The 17,120-nt window shown below is 35.7% G+C and overlaps 1 long non-coding RNA gene across 1 annotated transcript; it reads left to right on the top strand.

The window, feature by feature from the left end:
• The first annotated feature begins 798 nt into the window (after nt 1–798).
• On the top strand, nt 799–16,702 carry LOC137216552 (uncharacterized). The gene is made up of 2 exons (XR_010939826.1): nt 799–996; nt 6,056–16,702. It is a non-coding gene; the product is annotated as an uncharacterized lncRNA (long non-coding RNA).
• The last annotated feature ends 418 nt before the right edge of the window (nt 16,703–17,120 follow it).

The following is a 17,120-nucleotide window of genomic DNA, read 5'->3' on the forward strand; positions in this document are numbered from 1 at the left end:
GAAAAAGAAAAGTGGGGAATAATTGCTAATGGGTACGGAGTTTCTTTTTAGAAAGATGAAAATGTTCTAGAATTAGATAGGGTTAGTGATTACACAACTCTGTGGATATATTAAAAACTACTAAAATGTATATATTACAATGGTAAGTTTACAGCATGTGAAATGTGTCTTTATAAAACGGAATCATCTTAATAAATTTTACATTAATTTTATGTTGAAAAGATAACATTTTGGATATATTTAGTTAAATAAAATATAAAATTTAAATTAAAAAAAGAGCAGTTACATCAGCATCATAGCAGCATGAAATGCTCTTTGTATCTCACTTCCAATCTATTGATAAAACCAATAAAACTTCCATAACTCAATGAAGGTTTCTCAGTCCAACACACCAGGGTGTCAGAGAATTCCACACATCTGTACATCTAAAGGTGGGTGGACTGGAACACATAGAGGAGGCAGAACAAGGGGAACAACAGAGGTGATGCCTACGACCCTAGTTCTCCTGCTGTGGTGACTGAGCCTACAGCCCCAAAGAACCTAGTAGCAGCAGGAGAGGTGCCCCAGACAACTCCAGCCTCCTAGCCATTGCTGCACCCACAGCCACAGGGAACCAGGCAGCCACAGCAGCAAGGCCTGTGACCTGATCGCTCCAGTTACAGAGATGCCTGTGACCCTGGCCACCCTTCCAACAGTTATGGCACACATGAACCTGACAACCCTAGACTCAGCAGAGGCATCCGTGACGCTGGCTGCCCACTACCTTTCCCTCTCCCCCCACAGCAGTGGAGTCCGTGACCCAGGTGACACCAGATGTGCTGAAAGTACACACCATCCTGGAGCCCTAGGCAGTGACAGCAGCAGCATTGGTAGCAGCAAGGCACGAGTGACCCGGAAGGCAAAAACAGTGACAACAAGGGCACCAAACAGCACCTCTGGCAGAGGCAGTAGAAGGTGAAAAGTGCCAATACTCAAAAATAGCCAGAGGCAGCTCAGGTAAGAGAAACCAAAAACTTGTGCTATACTGCCACCTACTGAAAAATAAAAAGAAAGGCCTGTAATTACTAATCTTGAATTGTTAGAATCAAGTAAAACTTTTTACCTAAAGAAGAGAGGTGTTTGTGGCTTTAAAGATATCAACAGAGCAACAACTCATCGAGCACCATGAAAAACCACAGTAACATGGTATCACGAAGAGAAAATGACAATTCTTCAGAAACCAAACTTAAAGTCACAGAATACTGCAGTTTAACTAATAGAGAATTCAAAATAGGTGTCTTGAAGAAACACAACGAGCTACAAACAAACTCCAAAAGACAGTTCAAGGAGCTCAGAAATAAAATTAATGAGCAGAAGGAATACTTTACCAAAGAGATTGGAACTCCAAAAAAGAACCAAAGAGAAATTCTGGAGCTGAAGAACTCAATAAATGAGACAAAGAGAGCATTAGAAAACATTGGAAATAGAGAAGATCTTAAGGAAGAGAGAATTGCGAGCTTGAAGATAGAAATCTAAAATGATACAGGTAGAAAAGGAGAGAGAACTAAGATCGATCTAAACACAATAAGTTCCATGAGAATTATCTCACAGCATTAGGAGGGGTATCATAAGAATAATGAGCTTCCCAGGAGAAGAAAGTAGGAAGAAAGGAGAGAGTTTACATATTTATTTTTTCTTTCCAGTTAGGCTACTTGACTAGCTTTTTTAAAAAAAATACATCTTTATTAGAGTACAGTTGCTTCACAATACTCTGTTAGTTTCTTGTTCAACAAAGTGAATCAGCCATATGGATACATATATCCCCATATCCCTTCCCTCTTGAGCCTCCCTCCCACCCTCCCTATCCTACTCCTTTAGGTGGTCACAAAGCACCGAGCTGATCTCCCTGTGCTATGTGGCTGCTTCCCACTAGCTATTTTACATTAGGTAGTGTATATATATCGACGCTACTCTCACTTTGCCCCAGCTGCCCCCTCCCTCCCGTGTCCTCAAGTCCATTCTCTATGTCTACATCTTTATTCATGCCCAGGCACTAGATTCATCAGTACCATTTTTTTCTTCTTAGATTCCAAATATATGCGTTAGCATACAGTATTTGTTTTTCTCTTTCTGACTTACTTCACACTGTATGACAGATTCTATGCCCATCCACCTCACTACAAACAACTCAATTTCGTTCCTTTTTATGGCTGAGTAATATTCCATTGTATATATGTGCCACACCTTCTTTATCCATTTATCTGTCGATGGTCACTTAGGTTGCCTCCATGTCCTGGCTATTGTAAACAGTGCTGCAATGAACACTGTGGTGCACGTCTCTTTTTGAATTATGGTTTTCTCAGGGTGTATGTCTAGGAGTGGGATTGTTGGGTTATATGGTAGTTCTATTTTTAGTTTTTTTAAAGAATCTCCATACTGTTCTCCATAGTGGTTGTGCCAATTTACATTCTCACCAACAGTGCAGGAGGGTTCCCTTTCCTCCACACCCTCTTCAGCAATTACTGTTTCTACATTTTTGATAATGGCCATTCTGACAGGTGTGAGGTGATACCTCATTGTAGTTTTGATTTGCATTTCTCTAATAATTAGTGCTGTTGAGTCTTTTTCATGTCCCTCTTGGCCATATGTATGTCTGCTTTGGTGAAATGTCTATTTAGGTCTTCCACCCATTTTTTAATTGAATTATTTGTTTTTTTGGTATTGAGTTCCATGAGCTGTTCATATATTTTGTAGATTAAACCGTTGTCCGTTGTTTCATTTGCAAATATTTTCTCCCATTCTGAGGGTTGTCTTTTCATCTTGTTTATGGTTTCCTTTGCTATGCAAAAACATTTAAATTTCATTAGGTCCCATTTGTTTATTTTTGTTTTTATTTCCATTACTCTAGGAGGTAGGTCAAAAAAGATCTTGCTGTGGTTTATGTCAAAGAGTATTTTTCCTATGTTTTCCTCCAATGGTTTTACAGTGTCTGGTCTTACATTTAGGTCTTTAATCCATTTGGAGTATATTTTTGTGTGTGGTGTTATGTAGTGTTCTAATTTCATGTTTTACATGTAGCTATCCAGGTTTCCCAGCACCACTTATTGAAGAGGCTGTCTTTTCTCCATTGTATGTTCTTGCCTTCTTTGTCATAATTTAGTTGACCATTCATGTGTGTTTATCTCTGGGCTTTCTATCCTGTACCATTGATCTATATTTCTGTTTTTGTGCCAGTATCATACTGTCTTGATTACTGTAGCTTTGTAATGTAGTCTGAAGTCAGGGAACCTCATTCCTCCAGCTCCGTTTTTCTTTCTCATGATTGTTTTCACTATTCGGGGTCTTTTGTGTTTCCATGTAAATTGTGAAATTTTTTGTTCTAGTTCTGTGAAAAATGCCATTGGTAGTTTGATAAGGGATTGCATTGAATCTGTAGATTGCTTTGCGTAGTATAGTCATTTTCACAATACTGATTCTTCTAATCCAAGAACATATGTTTCTCAATCTGTTTATGTCATCTTTGATTTCTTTCATCAGTGTTTTATAGTTTTCTGAGTACAAGTCTTTTGCCTCATTAGATAGGTTTATTCCTAGGTATTTTATTTTTTTTGTTGCAATGGTAAATGGGATTGTTTCCTTAATTTCTCTTTCTGATTTTTTGTTGTTAGTGTATAGGAATGCCAGAGATTTCTGTGCATTAATTTTGTACCCTGCAACCTTACCAAATTCATTGATTTGTTTTAGTACTTTTCCGGTGGGATCTTTAGGTTTTTCTATGTATAGTGTCATGTCATCTGCAAAGAGTAACAATTTTACTTCTTCTTTTTCAATTTAGATTCCTTTTATTTCTTTTTCTTCTCGATTGTTGTGGCTAGAACTTCCGAAACTATGTTGAATAAGAGTGGTGAGAGTGGACATCCTTGTCTTCTTCCTGATCTTCGTGGAAATGCTTTCACTTTTTCACCATTGAGTATGATGTTTGCTGTGCGTTTGTCATATATGGCCTTTATTATTTTGAGGTAGGTTCCCTCTATGCCCATTTTCTGGACAGTTTTTTTCCATAAATGGGTGTTGAATTTTGTCAAAAGCTTCCTCTGCATCTATTGAGATGATCATATGGTTTTTATTCCTTAATTTGTTAATATGGTGTATCACATTGATTTATTTGTGTATATTGAAGAATCCTTGCATCCCTGGGATAAATCCCACTCGATCATTTATGTTTGATCCTTTTAATATGTTGTTGGATTCTGTCTGCTAGTATTTTGTTCAGGATTTTGCATCTATGTTCATCAGTAATATTGGTCTAAAATTTTCTGTTTTTGTGATAACTTTTTCTGGTTTTGGTATCAGGTTGATGGTGGCTTCAGGGAATGAATTTGGGAGTGTTCCTCTCTCTGAAATTTTTTGGAAGAGTTTGAGAATGATAGGTGTTAGCTCTTCTCTAAATGTTTGTTAGAATTCGCCTGTGAAGCCATCTGGTCCTGGAGTTTGTTGGAAGATTTTTAATTACAGTTTCAATTTCATTACTTATGATAGGTCTGTTTATATTGCCTAATTCTTCCTGGTTCAGTCTTGGAAAATTGTACTTTTCCAAGAATTTGTCCATTTCTTCGTGGTTGTCCATTTTATTGCATATAGTTGTTTGTAGTAGTCTCTTATAATCCTTTGTATTTCTGTAGTGTTAGTTGTGATTTCTCTTTCTTCATTTCTCATTTTATTGATTTACATCCTCTCCTTTTTTTTCTTGATGAGTCTGGCTAAGGTTTTTCTTTATCAGTTTTGTTTATTTTCTTAAAGAATCAGCTTTTATTTCATTGGTCTTTGCTATTGTTTTCTTCATTTCTTTTTCACTTATTTCTGCTCTGATCTTTATGATTTCTTCCCTTCTACTGACTTTGGGTTTTATTTGTTCTCCTATCTCTAGTTGCTTTAGGTGTAGGGTTAGATTGTTTATTTGAGATTTTTCTTGTTTCATGAGGTGGGATTGAATTGCTATAAACTTCCCTCTAAGAACTGCTTTTGCTGTATCCAATAGGTTTTGGTTTATCATGTTTTCATTGTCATTTGTTTCTATGTATTTTTTATTTCTTCTTTGATTTCTTCAGTGAATAGCCCCCACGCAAATGAGTAGGATGTGGGGGGACTGAGGGGGAAGGAGAAGAGTAGGATGGACAGGACCAGAGCCCCTGAGGGGTGACTGAGAGAGGGAGAGGTTCCCATGCCTGGAGAGACCCTCGGGGACTCAGATCATGGGGGAGTGTGCCCAGATTTTCCCCTGCTCAATCAGCCATGGAAGCCTTCCCAGCTCTTTGGCTGGGTCCTACACTTTCAGAGATCCCCTCTGGGTCAGGTTAGTCCTGGCAGTTTAGGAGGGAGGCCAGGAGAGACCAGGAGAGGCAGGTGTGAGGGGCCCTCTAGGACTGGCGGAGGGGGAGAACAGTGGAGGAGTTTTGCCCCATCCACTCAGGCCCCGGGAGCCTGCTAAGCTCCCAGGCTGATCTCCCACCCTACAAAACCCCTCCAGGCCACGTGGGTCCTGGGGACATAGGAGGGAGGCCGGGAAGATCAGGAGAGGCATGCAGGAGGGGCCCTCCTGACCAAGGAGCACAAGAAAGGAGCTATGGGCATTTGCTCCACCCACTGGGGCATGGGGAGCCTGCTGGACTCCCAGGTGGGGTACCCCACACTCTGAGACCAGAGGTGGGAGGCACACCTGGGCCCCTTCTGTTCAGCTGAGCCTAAGCCCCACACCCCCACACCCCTGCACACACACCCCCAAGGTCTTCTCCAGACCTGTGGGTCCCAAGCATAGGACCCATCACCACCCAATCCTCACCTCTGTTTAGGGTCTGCCCTCCACAGCCAAGGCCTTTTCCACCATTTTGGGGTTTTTTTTTTCTCCTCCTCTTTTTTATTATTGTAGTTCTGTTTTACCTTCCAGTTATTGTTTCATCTACATTTTAATTTTTATATTTTTCCAACATATCTGTTAGTTTCCTAGCCTAATTTTACTTTTTTAATTTGTTATTGCTCTCCTTTTCTTTCTTTCTTTCTTTTTTTTTTTTTTGGCCAGCACATGCTGCTTGCAGGATCTTGGTTCAGGAGCTGGAGAACTGGCCAAAGCTCCTGAAGTGGGAGCTCCAAGTCTGAACCACTGGACTAACAGAGAACCTCAGACCTCAGGGAATATTCATTGGAGTGAGGTCTCCCAGAGGTCCTCATCTCAGTACCAAGACCCAGCTCTACCCAACAGTCTACAAACTCCAGTGTTGGAAGCCTCAGGCCAAACAACCAGTAAGACAGGAACATAATCCCCTTCATGAAAAAAAGGAAAAAAATGAGACGGCAAAAAATGTGTCACAGATGAAGGAGCAAGGTAAAAACCTACAAAACCAAATTAATGAAGAGGAAATAGGCAATCTACCTGAAAAAGAATTCAGAGTAATGATAGTAAAGATGATCCAGAATCTCAAAAATAGAATGGTGACCTGGACTGAGAAAACACAAGAAATGTATAACAAAGATATAGAATAACTAAAGAACAAACAGAGATGAACAACACAATAATTGAAATGAAAAATACTCTAGAAGGAATCAATAACAGAATAACTGAGGCAGAAGAATGAATACATGAGCTGGAAGACAAAATGGTAGAAATAACTATTGAGGAACAGAATAAAGAAAAAAATAAAGAGAATTGAAGACAATATCAGAGATATCTGGGACAACACTAAACACACCAACATTCGAATTATAGGGGTCCCAGAAGAAGAAGAGAAAAAGAAGTGTTCTGAGAAAATATTGGAAGAGATTATAGTGGAAAACTGCCCTAACATGGGAAAGTAAATAGTCACCCAAGTCCAGTAAGTGCAGAGAGTCCCATACAGGATAAACCCTAGGGGAAACTCACCAAGAAACATATTAATCAAACTAAAAAAAATTAAATTCAAAGAAAAAATATTAAAAACAGCAAGGGAAAAACAAAAATTAACATACAAAGGAATCCCCATAAGGTTATCAGCTGATTTTTCAGCAGAAACTCTGCAGGCCAAAAGGGACTGGCACGATATACTTAAAATGATGAAAGAGGAAAACCTACAACCAAGCTTAGTCTACCCAGCAAGGATCTCATTCAGATTCAATGGAGAAATCAAAAGCTTTATGGACAAGCAAAAGCTAAGAGAATTCAGCAGCACCAAATCAGCTTTAAAACAAATGCTAAAGAAACTTTAGTGGGAAACACAAGAAAAGAAAATGACCCAGAAAAAAAAAACCCTCAGAATAAGAAAATGGTAACATACATATCAATAATAACCTTGAATGTAAATGGATTAAATACCCCAACCAAAAGACACAGACTGGCTGAATGGATACAAAAACAAGACCCATATATATGCTGTCTACAAGAGACTCATTTCAGACCTAGAGACACATACAGACTGAAAGTGAAGGAATGGAAAAAGACATTCCATGCAAATAGAAATCAAGAAAAAGCTGGAGTAGCAATAATATCAGATAAAATAGACTTTAAAATATCTTGGGTCACAAATCATCTTGGGTCACATCTTGGGTCACAAATCAAGCCTCGGAAAATTTAAGAAAATTGAAATCATATCAAGCATCTTTTCTGACCACAGCACTATGAGATTGGAAATCAATTACAGGAAAAAAACTGTAAAAACCACAAATACATGCAGGCTAAACAGTGCACTACTAAATAACCAAGAGATCACTGAAGAAATCAGAGGAGAAAATTTAAAACTACATAAAAACAAATGACAATGAAAACACAACGACCCAAAACCTATGGGATGCAGCAAAAGCAGTTCTAAGAGGGAAGTTTTTAGCAATTCATCCCACTTCAAGAAACAAGAAAAATCTCAAATAAACAAACTAACCCTACACCTAAAGCAACTAGAGAAAGAATAACAAAGAAAACCCAAGTCAGTAGAAGGAAATAAATCATAAAGATCAGAGCAGAAATAAATGAAATAGAAATGAAGAAACAATAGCAAAGATCAATAAAACTAAAAGTGGTCCTTTGAGAAGATAAACAAAATTGATAAATCCTTAGCCAGACTCATCAAGAAAAAAGGGAGAGGATGTAAATCAATAAAATTAGAATGAAAAAGGAGAAATCACAACTGACACCACAGAAATACAAAGGATTATAAGAGACTACTACAAACAACTATATGCCAATAAAATGGCCAACCACGAAGAAATGGACAAATTCTTGGAGAGTATATTTTTAAAAATAACAGCTGAGAACTTCTGAAACCTGGGGAAAAACTGAATATACAAGTCAATAAAGCTAAAGAGAATGCCTGCTTATCTCAATACAAGACTTTCTCCAAGAAATGTTATGTTAAAATTGTCCAAAATCAACGACAAACAAATAATTTTAAAGACAGTCAGGGAAAAAAAGAAGGTAACCTACAAAAAAAAAAAAACCAACTAAGCTCTTAGCAGATTTCTCAGCAGAAACCCTACAGGCCAAGAGGGTGTTGAAGGATATTGTCAAAATACTGAAAGATAAAAACTTTCACCCTAGAATACTCTATCTAGCAAAGTTGTCCTTCAAATGTGAAGGAGAAATAAATGTTTTCTTAGACAAGTAAAAGATGAGAGATATTGTCACCACTGGAATTGCTGTACAATAAATGTTGAAACAAAACATTTCTTCTACCAGAAACAAAGGAGCAAAAGTACACAAAACTTTGAGTAAGTTGACAGAATCAGAAAATTGCAACTTTTTAACAAAATAGGTTTTTAAACACTTAATTGTAGCATAAAGGTTAAAGGGAAAAATCAGTAAAAATAATAATAGATACTTCAATTTGATAACAAGCTCACAACATAAAAATGGATAATTTGAGACAATAAAACCATAAAAGGGGAAGACAAAAAGGTTGCAACCTTAATAGGCAAATGAAAGTAAGATGCTATCCTTAGAAAAGGAAAGTTTTATCTATGAGACATTTTATACAAGCCTCATGGTAAACAAAAATCATAAATCTAGAGCCAAGACACAAAACAACAAAAAAAGAGGAAACAGAAAAACATCATAGAAAACACAAAAGTAAAATGGCAGAGTGAAGCACACAAAAGAAACAATGAAGATATAAAACAATCAAAAAACAGAAGATAAAATGGCAGCTCTCATTTATCAGTAATCATCCTAAATACAAATAGATTGAATTCACCAATCAAAAGACACAGAGTGGCTGGATGGATTAAAAAACAAGACCCAACTATATGCTTCCTCCAGGAGATAACTTCAGCTATAAGGACATAGACTCAAAATAAAAGAATAGAAGATAATACTCCAAGCAAATGGCAGCCAAAAGAAAGCAGGTGTAACTATATTCATGTCAGACAAATAAATTTCAAGTCAAAAAATACTCAAAAATCTAAGAGCCAGTTTATAAAAACAACATAAAAAATTGACAATTCTTTAATAGACTGAAAGAGAAGACTCAAATAAATAAAATTAGAAATTAAAGAGGAGACATTATAAATGATTCCAAAGAAATACATAGGATCATAAGAGACTACCATGATCTATTATATGTCAACAAATTGGACAACCTAGAAGAAATGAATAGATTCCTAGAAACATACTACCTACCAAGACTGAATCATGAATCAACATAAAATTTGAACAGATGAATACTAAGTAAGGAGACAGAAACAGTATTCAAAAACTTCTCAACAAAAGAAAGCTAAGAATCATAGTTTTCTGGGTGAATTCTACCAAACACTTAAAGGATTAACACCAATCCTTCTTAAACTCTTCCAAGAAATATTGAAGAGAAGGGAACACTCCCAAATTGATTTTATAAGACTACCATTAGCCTGATACCAAAGTCAGATAAGAACATGACAAGAAAAGAAAATTGGAGGTCAATATCCCTGATAAATATACATGGAAAAATTCTCAACAAAACATTTGTGAACTGAATTCAACATAACATTAAAACAATCATGCACTGAAATCAAACTGGATTTATTCCTGGGATGCAAGAATGCTTAATATATGCAAATAAATAAATGTGATATATCATTTTAATAGAAAGAAAAATAAAAGTCATATGATCATCTCAATAGATGCAAAAAAAACATTTGCCAAGTAACATCCTTTCATGATAGTAAACCTTGACAAATTGGATATGGGAGAACCATCCTTTAACACAATAAAGGCCATATACAGCAAACCCATAACTGACATACTCAATGATAAATGTTGAAAGCTTTCCCTCTAACATCAAGAACAAGATAAGGATGCACACTTTCACCACTCTTATTCAACATAGTACTGGAAGTCCAAGCCAAAGCAATTAGGCAAGAAAAAGAAATAAATGGCATCCAAATAGGAAATGAAGAAGTAAATATTATATTTTTGAGATAATATAATATAATATAATCTTATATATAGAAAGCCCTAAAGATTCCAAAATTTACTGGATTAAAATTTTTAATAAACAAATTCAGTAAAGCTACAGGATACAAAATCAACATACAAAAGATAAGTTGTGTTTCCATACACTAACAATAAACTATCTAAAAAAAGAAATAAAGAATTACATTCACAATAACATCAAAATTAATAAATTACTGAGGAAAAATTTAGCAAAGGAGATGAAATATCTGTACATTGAAATTGTAATATTTTGATTACAGAAATTGAAGAGGCACAAACAAATGGAAAGATATCCATATTCATGGAGCAGAAGAATTAATATTGTTAAAATCTCCATACTTCCAAGGCCATCTATAGATTTCATGCAATTTCTATCAAAATTCCAGTGGCATTTTTCACAGAAGTAGGAAAAAAATCAAATTTTGTGTGGAATCATGAAAGATTCCAAATACTCAAAACAAGAACAAAGCTGGAGGTATCACAATTCCTGGTTTATAACTTTATTTAAAAGCTATAATAATATATGTAACATTGTACAAGCATAAAAATAGACACATAAAGCAGTGGAACAGAATCAAGAACCCCCAAATAAATTTTAAACTGGTACATCCACTATTGAAAATATTAGGGAGGTTCCTTGAAAAATTAAAAATAGAACTGTCATATGATCCAGCAATTTCACTTCTTGGTATTTAACCCAGGAAAGCAAAAACATTAATTTGAAAAGATATACACACACCAAAGTTCATTGCAACATTATTTATAATAACCAAGATATGGAAGCAAACTAAGAGTCCAATGATAAATGAATGGATAAAGAAGATGTGGTATATATATTATATATATATATATATATATATATATACATACATACATACATACACACACACACATACACACAATGGAATATTAATCTGCCATAAAAAATGAAATCTTCCTATTTGTTACAACATGAATGGATCTAGATAGTATTATGCTAAATGCAATAAGTCAGTTAGAGCAAGACCGATACCTCATGATCTCATTTAAAACAAAAGAAAGCAAAAACAGACATATAGATACAGAGAAAAAATAGGTGATTTCCAGAAGGGAGGGAAGGAGGTGTAAGAAATAGGTTACAGTATTAAGAGGTACAAATCTCCAGTTATATAATAAGTCATGGGAATGTAATATACAGCATAAGTAATATGGTCATATACACTGTAATAACTTTATATGGGCACAGATGCTTACTAAACTTATTGTGCTGATCATTTCATAATGTAGGCAATTGTGCAATCATTATGTAGTATACCTGAGGTTGACATAATATTGTACATCAACTATATTTAAATTAAAATTTGGAGGACAGGAATAATATTTAAAAAAGAAACACCACGTCAGTTTAAAATTCCATATTTGGTAAAAATATCCTTCAAAAATGAAGGTAAATAAAGATATCTTTGGCCAGAAAATAGGTTTAAAAATTTCATCCTTGGCAGAGTTCTTTACAAAAAGTGCTGAAAGAAGTTCTAAATGCTGAAGAAACATATCAGCTAGAAATCCAGTTCTATAAGAAGAAATGGAAGAGGACACATGGCAGAAGGAGAACTATAATCCTGCAGCCTGAAGAATGGAAACCACAATCACAAAAATAGTCAAAATGAGACAGCTGAGGAATTTGTCTCAGATTAAGAAACAAGATGAAACCCCAGAAGAACAACTAAGTGAAGTGAAGATAGCCAACCTACAAGAAAAGGAATTCATAATAATGACAGCAAAGATGATCCAAGATCTTGGAAAAAGAATGGAGGCAAGGATTGAGGACATGCAAGAAATCTTTAGCAAAGACCTAGAAGAACTAAAGAACAAACAAAGAGAGAAGAACAATACAATAACTGAAATGAAAAATACACTAGAAGGAATCAATAACAGAATAAGTGAGGCAGAAGAATGGATAAGTGACCTGGAAGACAGAATGGTGGAAATCACTGCTGTGGAACAGAATAAAGAAAAAAGAATGAAAATAAATGAAGACAGACTAAGAGACCTCTGGGACAACATTAAACACACCAATATTCGCATTATAGAGGTCCTAGAAGGAGGAGAGAGAGAAAGGACTGGAGAAAATATTTGAAGTGATAATAGCTTAAAACTTCCCTAACATGGGAAAGGAAATAGTCACCCAAGTCCAGGTAGCACAAAGAGTCCAAGGCAGGATAAATCCAAGGAGGAACATGCCAAGACACATAGTAATCAAATTGACAAAAATTAAAGACAAAGAAAAAATATTAAAAGCAACAAGGGGAAAATGACAAATACAAGGGAACATACAAGGGAACTTCCGAGAATTCCCTGGCAGTCCAGTGGTTAAGACTCTGCGCTTTCACTGCCGAGGGCATGGGTTCGATCCCTGGTTGGGGAAACAAAAAGCCCACAGGACGTGCAGAGCGGCCAAAATAAATAAATAAATAAATACAAGGGAACACCCATAAAGTTATCAGCTGATTTCTCAGCAGAAACTCTGCAGGCCATAAGGGACTGGCATGATATATTTAAAGTGATGAAAGGGGAAAACCTACAACCAAGAGTACTACCAAGATCTACCCAGCAAAGATCTCATTCAGATTTGATGGAGAAATCAAAATCTTTACAGACAAGGAAAAGCTAAGACAATTCAGCACCACCAGACCAGCTTTGCAACAAATGCTAAAGGAAATTCTCTAGGCAAGAAACACAAGAGAAGAAAAAGACCTACAAGATGAAGCCCAAAACAATTAAGAAAATAGGAACATACATATCTATAATTACCTTAAGTGTAAATGGATTACAAATGGATTAAATGCACCAACCAAAAGACACAGACAAGCTGAATGGATACAATAATAAGACCCATATACATGTGGTCTACAAGAGACCCACTTCAGACCTAGGGACACATACAGACTGAAAGTGAGGAAATGGAAAAAGGTATTCCATGCAAATGGAAATCAAAAGAAAGCTAGAGTAGCAATACTCATATCAGACAAAATAGATTTTAAAATAAAGACTGTTACAAGAGACAAGGAAGTAACTACATAATGATCAAAGGATCAATCCAAGAAGATATAACAATTGTAAATATTTATCACATATAAGTGATATCATATGATATTTGTCTATGTCTGACTTACTTCACTCAGCATGACAACCTCTAGGTCCATCCATTTTGCTGCAAATGGCATTATTTTGTTCTTTCTTATGGCTGAGTAATATTCCATTGTATATATGCACTACATCTTCTTTATCCATTCCTCTCTTGATGGGCATTTATGTTGCTTCCATATCTTGGCTATTGTAAATAGTGCTGCAATGAACATTGGGGTGCATGTACCCTTTCAAATTATGGTTTTCTCCAGATATATGCCCAGGAGTGGGATTGCTGGATTATATGATAGCTCTATTTTTAGCTTTTTTAAGGACCCTCCATACTGTTCTCCATAGTAGTTGTACTAATTTACATTCTCACCAACAGTGTAGGAGGGTCCCCTTTTCTCCACACCCTCTCCAGCATTTATTGCTTGTAGATATTTTGATGATGGCCATTCTGACTGGTGTGAGGTGATATCTCATTGTAGTTTTGATTTGCATTTCTCTAATAATTAACATTGTTGAGCATCTTTTCATGTGTCATTTGGCCATCTGTATGTCTTCTTTGGAGAAATGTCTATTTAGGTCTTTTGCTCATTTTCTGATTGGGTCATTTGTTTTTTGATATTGAGCTACATGAGATGTTTGTAAATTTTGGAGACTAATCCCTTGTCAGATGCATCATTTGCAAATATTTTCTCCCATTCTCTGGGTTGTCTTTTTGTTTTGTCTATGGTTTCCGTTGCTGGGCAGAAGCTTTTGAGTTTAATTAGGTCCTATTTGTTTATTTTTGTTTTTATTTCCATTACTCTGGGAGATGGATCAAAAAAGATATTGCTGTGCTTTATGTTAAAGTGTGTTCTGCCTATGTTTTCTTCTATAAGTTTTATAGTATCTGGTCTTACATTTAGGTCTTTACTCCATTTTGAGTTTATTTTTGTTTATTTTTGTGTATGGTGTTAAAGAATGTTCTAATTTAGTTTTTACATGTAGCTGTCCAGTTTTCCCAGCACCATTTTTTGAACAGACTCTCTTTCCTCCAGTGTATTCTCTTGCCTCATTTGTCATAGATCAATTGACCATAGGTGCGTGGTTTTATTTCTGGGCTTTCTATTCTGTTCTATTGATCTATATTGTTGAATTTGTGCCAGTACCATGCAGTTTTGATGACTGTAGCCTTGTAGTATAGTCTGACATCAAGGGGACTGATTCCTCCAGCTTCGTTTTCCTGTCTCAAGGTTCCTTTGGCTATTCTGGGTCTTTTGTACCTCCATACAAATTTTAAGATTTTTTGTTCTAGTTCTGTGAAGAATGCCATTGGTAATTATTAGGGATTACATTGAATCTGTAGATTGCCATGGCTAGTGTAGTCATTTTGACAATATTGATTCTTCCAATCCAAGAACATGGTAAATTTTTCCATCTGTTTATGTCTTCTTCGATTTCTTTCATACACATCTTAGAGTTTTCAGAGTAGAGGTCTTTCGTCTCCTTAGGTAGGTTTATTTCTAGGTATTTTATTCTTTTGATGTGATGATAAATGTGATTGTTTCTTTAATTTCTCTTTCTGATCTTTCATTGTTAATGTATGGAAATGCAACAGATTTATGTGTATTAATTTTGTATCCTACAACTTTGCCAAATTAATTGATGAGCTCTAGTAGTTTTCTGGTGGCACATTTAGGATTTTCTATGTATAGTATCATGTCATCTGCAAACAGTGACAGTTTTACTTCTTCTTTTCCAGTTTGGATGCCTTTTATTTCTTTTTCTTCTCTGGTTGCCATGGCTAGGATTATCAAAGCTATGTTGAATAAAAGTGGTGAGAGTGAACATCCTTGTCTTGTTCCTGACCTTAGAAGAAATGCTTTCAGCTCTTCACCGTTGAGTATGACGTTATCTGTAGGTTTGCCATATATGACCTTTATTATGTTGATGCACGTTCTCCCTATGCCCACTTTCTGGAAAGTTTTTATCACAAATTTCTGTTGAATTTTGTCAAAAGCTTTTTCTGCATCTATTGAGATGATATATGGTTTTAATTCTTCAATTTGTTGATGTGGTGTATCACACTGATTGATTTGCAGATATTGAAAAATCCTTGCATCCCTGGGATAAATCCCACTTGATCATGATGTATGATCCTTTTAATGTATTGTTGGATTCAGATTGCTAGTATTTTGTTGAGGATTGTTGTGTCTATGGCAGCATGGTACTGAATTGGAATGATAGTATAAAGATCATGTTATGCTGTAAGAAATCAAACAAAAAATAAGCATGAATGAAATTAAACAATTCAAATATATATTGTAACAATAATGAGAATTTAGTGATTTATGGAAATTATAAGCAAGTGTTTTCATTAAAATATTTTTATTTATTTAGCAAACACATACAGCAGTTATTGTATGCAAAAACCAATTATGAGTACTTTATAATATTAATTATTTAATATTTGTAAAAGTCCTGTGCATTTGTTAGTTATTATACCCACTAAAAGCAAATGTAAAGATAGAGAGCTACATAACAAGACCAGTTTAACATGGCTATTAAATAACAGCAAAGATTCTAACCTCTGGAGCACGGCAGACATGTTGCTCTTAAACTCTGTATTATGCTGCCTCATACTCAAGAATTTGGCTTCACTGTATTGAAATATTTATCTTAGACAATATTTTTGAGATATTATTGTTTTAGTTTTATTAAGATATTATTGACATACATGTAAGTTTAAGATGTACAATATGATGTAATACACATATATATTGTGAAGTGATTACCACAATAAAGTTAATTAGCACTTTCAGCCTCTCACATATTTTCAATTTATTTTTGTGAGGAAAACTTATAGATTTACTCTCTAAAGAACTGTCAAGTATATAATACAGTACTGTTAATTACAGCCATCATGCTGTACATTAGACCTCTAGGACTTACATGTTATAGCTAGACGTTTGTAAACTTTGAGCATCATAACCCATTTCCCCCACACCACAGCCCCTGGCAATCACCATTCTACTCTATATTTCTTTGAATTTGGCTGTTTTAGCTTCCACATGTAAGTGAGAACATATAGTATTTGTCTTTCCCTGTCTGAATCATTTCACTCAGAATAATGCTCTTAAGCTATATATTTCCATATATTGGCTATTATGAATAATGTTACAATAAACATAAGAGTGTAGAGATTTCTTTAAGAGTGTGGTTGCAGTTCTTTTGGATATATAAGCAGAAGTGGGATTGCTGGATCATAAGGTAGTTCTATATTTATTTAATTTTAATTCATTTATTTTATTCATTTATTTTTGTCTGTGTTGGGTCTTTGTTGCTGTGTGCAGGCTTTCTCTAGTTGCGGCAAGCAGGGGCTACTCTTCGTTGTGGTGAGCAGGCTTCCCATTGCTGTGGCTTCTCTTGTTGTGGAGCCGGGCTCTAGGTGAGTGGGCTTCAGTAGTTGTAGCACGTGGGCTCAGTAGTTGTGGCACACTGGCTTAGTTGCTCCACGGCATGTGGGATCTTCCCACACCAGGGCTCGAACCCGTGTCCCCTGCATTGACAGGCAGATTCTTAACCACTGTGCCACCAGGGAAGCCTATATATTTAATTTTTA

This window comes from Pseudorca crassidens, chromosome X, assembly GCF_039906515.1.
Source record: "Pseudorca crassidens isolate mPseCra1 chromosome X, mPseCra1.hap1, whole genome shotgun sequence".
Lineage (NCBI taxonomy): Eukaryota > Metazoa > Chordata > Mammalia > Artiodactyla > Delphinidae > Pseudorca > Pseudorca crassidens.